We start from the raw sequence: 7772 nt of genomic DNA on the forward strand, positions 1-7772 counted from the left end.
ACATTCATTAAAATCCCCAGCTAAAATCACAAAAGCATCTGGGTACTTGATAATTACTTCTTTCAATTCTGAAGTTATCTGAGAGAAAAGAGACCTATTGGCAGATCGGGAATTGAAACCATAAATATTACAAATAATAAAGATTGTGTTATCCTGCTTAATCGCTAAAATAAATCCATCTGCCTTCATTAGAAGATTTAACTTCTAGTATGTGCCCTTTAAGTTTGTGCAACAAAATTGAAACTCCAGCCGAATGACTAGAGCCATGATGACTACAGTAAATTGCATTTCCCCATTGATTTTTCCAAAATTTTACATCCATATCACTTGAATGCGTTTCCTGAAGAAGAATTATATCTGACTCACTGCTTTTACAAAATAAAAAAACAGCTTTCCTCTTTACTGCGTCACGTAAACCCCTCACGTTTAAGGATACAACAGAAAACGAATGAAACTTAAAATCCATTGTACAAAGAAAAAGTTTAATAAGCTACCTCTTATCTGAAAGAAACACACAAATCTATTTTGAAATAGGAACAATATATAACCAAAATGAATTCGCGAACATTAAATTATAGTGGCTATAATCACTTAACCTCTTTGCTTGTGGCAAAACTATTTTAGACAACATTAGTCAAAAAACAAAAAAAAAAACTGTCAGTAGAGATATTAAATTGAATGATCGAACTGAACATGGTCAACCTTTATCAACTTACACAGCAGAGTTTGCGGTTCAACCGGAGGAATAACGAAACCTGGCTTCCCAAAATGCGTTGCCCATGGGAATTAAAGGAACAACAGTCTTATTTCCCCTTCAACTAGGAAAAAGATTATATCCGCACCGCAGAACCGAACCGGTTTATTTTACATCAGAGAAGTTGAATCTTTTCCCGTCAATTAATGCAAACGCACCGCGAAAGGAGGCTTTTTTCCCTTCATCCCTGGCTTTTTTAACAAGCGGCCAAAGTTTTTCTCTGGCGGCCCTATCTTCTGGTGAAAGGGCTTCCGTGAGTCGCAACTTATTGTCGAAAAGAAATTTGCAGCCTCTGACAGCTTGCCAAACGGTGTCACGAATACGACGCAGAGCAAACAGTACAATGATTGATCTGTGGGAACCATCCTTTCTTCTCTGGCCAAGACGATGTGCAATGTCGATGGCATCATCAAGGTTATCGCTGATACCGGGAACTACATTGCTAAGGACATCGATTGCAACTTTCCGGACATCCTCGCCATCCTTCTCTCTCACGCCATGTAACTTTAATGTCCATCTCCAGCTGTAACGCTTACATTCTCCCACGTCTTCCTTCATGGTTTTATTCACCTTTTGAAGCTCATGAATCTCCGTCGCCACAACTTTCAGAGACTCCTTGTGCGTTGCTACCTCAGCAACAAGTTGAGTAACAGTTGACGACATTGTCTCAATCTGCTTAGCCGTAGATTCAGTCCTTGTGTCAATCGCAGAAATTTTCTGTTACATCTCTTCATATTTGCCAGAAAGCTCACGAATGGCCGCCAGAATGTCTGCTGAAGAGCCGTTACTTTCCATGCTTACCCGTTTTATTTTTTTTTGTTGGAGGTTTTAAGGGAGTATCAGGCAGGGGAGTAGAAAGAAGATCACTCAAATCTGGCCGCGAATCGAACCAGTTGTGTTCGTCAGCGTTATTCGATGAAATCACATTCACAGAGGAAACGGCGCTATTGTTCCCTTCAGCAATTTGAATAGGCTCCGTAGTTGACATGGGCGCGTGTGCTGTCACGTTCGAAGTTTGTCTATTTTTCTTTCTTCCCATAGATGAATTGGCGCAAGGAGGTTGAAAAGAAGAAGGCAATCACTTACACGTTCATAAATAGTAACTGTCAAATTATAATGGCTATATAATCGTCCTATTTCAAACTTTCCTGACGAGACGTTCAATAACGTGTCCACCTAACACAGCGCCATCTTGGCCTCCAGTTGTCTGTTGTGGTGGTGATTAGACGAGATCTGTGGTGACGTCACAATCGTACTGCATTGTGGGACATATAGGTGCCTGAAGTGTACATTTGAAGTAGACTCGCTCCCTCGGTCAAAATCGAGGGAACGAGGGTCTGTCCATATAAACTTCCCACGTCCACTTCACGAAGTGGAACGCACTTCAAAATGGCGGCAGGGATTCCCCCGAGGGGAAGTGCTTAGGGAAGATCGCAAGTGCGTGTCTAAAAGTGGACTGGAACGCAGCACTGGTGTAAAAGATCGGTGCAACATCCCTTATTTGGACTTGGTTCGGATTTAAGCCGTCCGACGTAGACTGTGTGGGGTAACAGTTCGGTAAGTTAACACACAATCCAGTGTGATCCGTTCTACCACCTCAAATTCAAAACGAAACATATCACTGAATACCAGGGCACGCGTATTATTCCCAATATATCTTAGTGAGTGGTGTAGCCAGGGGCGTAGCAACCGGGGGGGGACGGGGGGGACACGTCCCCCTCACTTTTAGAAACAGGTGATTCTGTCCCCCGCATTTTTGACCGGGTCCCAGCGCCAATATTTCTGCCCGTGTTCTCTGATTTGTTACTTAGACTTGAGTGAACTAACATTCAGCCAATCACAGCGCGAATCATCTCTTGGGCGTGTTTGCCATGAGCTTCAAATCTCTTGTTGCTCTCTTGCGAATTTTCGTTCGCTGTTTAGTCATTTTGCTGTTTGGCCGTCTGGGGTAAAATGAACCCCCAAAAAAAGCAGAGGACATTACATCCTTTTTTCAAACACGCACTGTAAGTATGTATGTCGCGATGACATGAATCGCGCGTAAAGTTTCCTTGTTGATTTAACCAACTGTAACGCAGTAAGACCGTCTATGAGACCGTCTATGAGTAAGACGTGTACGACAACAGAACCCGTATGGACCTCGTGACGTCGCGCCGGATTGTGCCGAGTGTGTGTTAAATGCTCTCCTACTTGTCGCTTTGGATAAAAGCATCTGCTGCCTAATGCCTAAATTTTATAAATGAGGCGTAACAGATTATTCCCATCAGGTACGCAACGTCATAAGACGTTGATATTTGGTTAAATTTCGGTTGCGACGTCGGGTGACCAAAATAATGTTAAAACTTTGTAAATACATTGATTTAGGTTTTATTGATATATTTAATAAAAATGTATGTTGTATAAAACTAGGGGGAAAATGCCCTTAAAGGTACAAAAAATGAGTGTTTTCAAACAGTGATGTAATGAAACATTGACAATTTAAGTTTGAAGGGAGAAAAGCCTCTGTTTATGCTACTAATTAAGGAAATGTAATTTTGCCAAAAGAAGAACTTTTATTTTAAATAAATGTTCATTTTAAATCAGCCTTCTTCAGTGTGATATGTTACCATATTATCATGCTTAACACTGAGAATTTGAATAATTGTAATGTGATGATCAGATGCAGATATCTAAATCAGAGAATATCATATTTTGGGCAGTTGACAGGTGGATTATTAATTTGTAACAGTGGATTAGGGTGACTCAAAGTTCACCGGATTAATAAATTTATCTTTAAAATGTACAAAATTTTCTTACGGGGGGGCATGCCCCCGGACCCCCCTAGAGGTAGCCTACCGAGCTACACCCACAAAAATAATGTGGGAATATGATTATCTACAAAAAATCCACATTTTCATTATAAGGATTTTACCACCTCCGCCTCATTTTTAACCAGGAAAAACCCTGTTATGAACATCACCTTTGGGTCACATCCTATGGTCACATACAGCTTTTGTCCCCCCCACTTTTAGAATGGCTGCTACGCCCCTGGGTGTAGCACATAATCTCTTTTTATTAAAAGCGCCCGATTTTAAGAATCGTTGTTGTGTTTCTTTTTAACTGAAAAGACATCAGTTAGACAATATTCTAATTTTAAATTTGGGGTTTCATAAGCTCCAAGCCATAATAAACATTAGACCTACTTAAGTCTCTGCAGCTAGTGTACTTAAATTTTATTTATCTGCAAAATTATGTTGTATACTTACAGTTTTGCACAATGTTCTCAAAACTACATACACCCTTTAAAAAAAAAAAAAAACATTTTAAAAAACATTTAACAGGGTCTGTGTAACCTGTTCTGAAATGGTTTTATTATAATATCGTTATCGCAAGAGGCTGCAATGTATATCACAATATGGATTTTAGGCCATATCGCCCATCCCTAATTGATAGCCTATAGTAGTTGATAATAACATAGGCCTACCTAATGTTGCCTACGTACGGTAACAGTACAGTAGTAACCTTTTAAAGTCTATGAGTAGAACAGCTTTCTCAAGCAGTTTGTGATGCATTTTGGAAACAGGAGATGAGCCCCTGGTCTAATGCGCCACCTGGCTTGAGAAACCCGTTCTCAAAGACTTACTTTTATAGTCATTATTTGGGTAGCACACATATTCTGAATGCCTTCGGCAGAATTCAAATGAGCCATTTTAATCTAGATTAATCTAGATTAAAAAAATTAATCTATGCCCACCTCTAATATATATATATATATATATATATATATATGTGTGTGTGTGTGTGTGTGTGTGTTTTTTTTCACAATTGATTTCATCTTGTGAAAAATTGGGACATTAATCATACTCTGTATATAAAGTTAAGTTAATGTCCATCATGGTAACATCAAATTTCTGTTAAGAAAATGTTAAGTTTTTTGCACTCTATTTAAATTAGCATATTTTACTTTAATTTTAGGGTTTTTGTTTGGCAGCCGCAGCTGCCAGTCATTTGACCTTTTTTTTTTTTTTGCAATGAACGTATTTGATCGTAATAATTCCTTTTAAAAAAAAAAAACTTTTTTTTTTTTTTTTTGGTTTATTTAAATTCGAATATTTTACTTTAATTTTATTTTATTGTATTATTTTTTGGGCTGCCAGTCATTCGACCATTTTATCATTTAACTGTTTTGTTACTGTTTAATTACAGATTACATTTATAATTTTACATACATTTTTATGTAATTTAAGAAAACAGAAAAAATGCTGAATGAAAAATACAGTAAATTTTCTGTATAAAAAATGTGAATTACTGCAATTTGTCATTAATGTCACAATACCTAAAATAACAGCTGAATTTTTATTTTACAGATATTATTTGTAATTTTACAGAGTTTTGAGTACAATTTAAAATGAAAGAAAATGAACGTTATTTTTTCAGTTATTTTCTGTAAAATTTGGATATATTTTTATGGTGTACGTTTCTGATTGTTTCTATCATTTGTGTTTTGTCGAGATAGGTGTCACGAGTTATTGATCCAGGAATTTCTGGAAAAGCTGATACAGATGGGTGGAACCGTTATAGAGAACAAGGAAGCAGAAATGAGAGAGACAGATGTTTGGAAATGCTTGTTTGTTAATCACTGTTATCCGACACAACTGTTTCTTTGAATATCCTTGAGACTGAAGTCAATCTGGAATTAGAGCTGCCATCATCATCATCATCATCATCATCATCATCACCATCACCATCATCATCATCATCATCATCATCATCATCACCATCATCACTCTTTGCCTGATCTCAGGTCAGTTCTGTACTGGTCTGTTTGGGTCAAATAACATATTATTAGTTAGTTCCAGTTCTTTTTTCAGTGTTAATATGGTTGTGATTTATTTCCTGATGTTTCCAGAGTAGTTGTAATTAAAGATTGTTACAACTATTTTTTTTTTTTTATTACTGCAGCCCATACGTGACAAACGCTACCTGTTGTTAGTGTTTTTATTTCATTGTTTTATAAGTGACAAAGTGTGTTTGTAGGATGACAAATGTTAGTGTTATGGAAGAATGACTAGATTTGAGTCATGAATGAAGTGTTTTGGTAGTTTTGGTGTATTTTAAATGTGAATTTAACTGAAACCTGGGTTGTCTAAAGGGGACCATCAAAATAAAGTGTAACCGAATGTTGGTAGGGATAAATGTGTGATTTTTTTTATGTGACCTTTTGAGAAATGGGTAGTTGCTGTAAATAACAAAACAAAAGAAAAACTGTAATACCACAAACAGGGCAACACGCTGTTCAGAAACATGCAGCTGGGAAATACAAAACGTATATGCTCATTTAGTTGAGAAATAAATGAATGTATCCAAATGTTCCACAATAGTTTGACCCTGTTAATTAATTTTAAATAACTGATAAAAATGCAGATACAATTACAGTTATTTTTACAATCGCTACAGATTTTCACACGGTTCCCCAAACCAACTTTAAGCTTCACACAGCGGTTCATTTCACATTCAAAATGCTCTAAAACTGCCAAAATAATTAGTTCCCTAAAATCAAGTCATTCTTCCATAACACTGGCAAAAGTTGTGACCCAACAAATACTGTACACTTTGTCATTCATAACTGTCCTAAAACCCCTAAAAACAGGAAGAGTTTCATGATGTGTGGAAGAGATGGATGGATGTATAGAACTGTGAAGGTTCTAGTTCTCCCTCTCTTCTTTCCTTGTGTGTTTTCCTTGATCCATGTTCATGCATGTGAAACAAAATCATTCTGAAGCCATCCTGTTTTACTAAAAGATGACTGACAAAAAATAATTACTAAGAGAAACTACCTGGGCAGACTTTCAGCTGAAATTGCAATTAATTTTGTTTTTAATTATTATTTTATTTCATTATAAATATGTTTTATTCTTCTTATATTTTATAATAATTCCTGCAGAAATGTGGAATATATATATATATATATGCTGCAAATAGTGTTTTGCAGATGGTGAAGAATGAATGACAAGGGTTCATGAATTTGAGAAAATGTGGTCATTGTCATTGAATGCATTTTGTCTGAAAGCAATGGAAAAATGATTCACAGTTTGTTCTGCATGTTTGTGACAGTTTTGACCGATGCATGTGAGCAATCGGAAAAAAGAAGAAGAGAAACTAAAAGTTCCCTTTTGTGGTCACTCCGAGTTACGTCGGATGACGACGAATGGGGTTCCACTTCATATCATATCACCTTCGAGTATATAAAACGAGCCAATGGCAATGAAATGCCATGGGTCTGCGGAATTTGCATAGCGTATCTCCGCCCCACGCAGGGGGAATATAAGGAACTACGCCGGCAACATGCAGATATGTTTTCGCTGCGGAGCCGAGAGCTATTCTTCACTCCACTAAGAAGTCTGAATCCTGAGTTTTCTACACTCTTCATCTTTGAGACGAGCGAACTCTCTACCAACTCTCGCCGTTGGTGTGACAGCGATTCCCAGCGAGTGCACATTACCCTGCTGATCTGCTCAGTGATTTGACAGATAGTGTGTTTCTCCCTGGTCGCTTCAAAATCCACAGAGTTTTTCCTCTCACGAAAGAGCATTGCAAGCGGCACGTCTTTTTAAAGATGCCTCGCCCGTGCACTTCTGGTTGCGGTCGCAATGTATCTAATTCTGATGGGCACAATCGCTGCTTTGTGTGTTTGGGCATTGATCACGCTAAAGCAGCACTTGTGGATGATTCATGTTCTCACTGTGGGAACATGACCATCTCCACGCTTCGGTCGAGACTCAATGAGCTCATTCGAGTGAGAGTCCCCTCATCCACACCCCGATCTACGGTCTCCCCGAGAGGCAGTACTTCGGCTGGTGGCCGGGGTGACCTGAGGGTTACAGTGTGGAACAAACCGCCGACTCGTCCACGGTCAACACCCCCCTCTGACGAGATGACGGCCATGCTTTCCCGGGCAGCCGCGGCTATTGGGCTCGAGTGGTCCCCGCCACCAGACCCAGTGTGCTCGCGGCTGGACGATTGTTTTTTGGGTGCGGCC

Source organism: Squalius cephalus (assembly GCF_949319135.1).
Source record: "Squalius cephalus genome assembly, chromosome: 18".
Lineage (NCBI taxonomy): Eukaryota > Metazoa > Chordata > Actinopteri > Cypriniformes > Leuciscidae > Squalius > Squalius cephalus.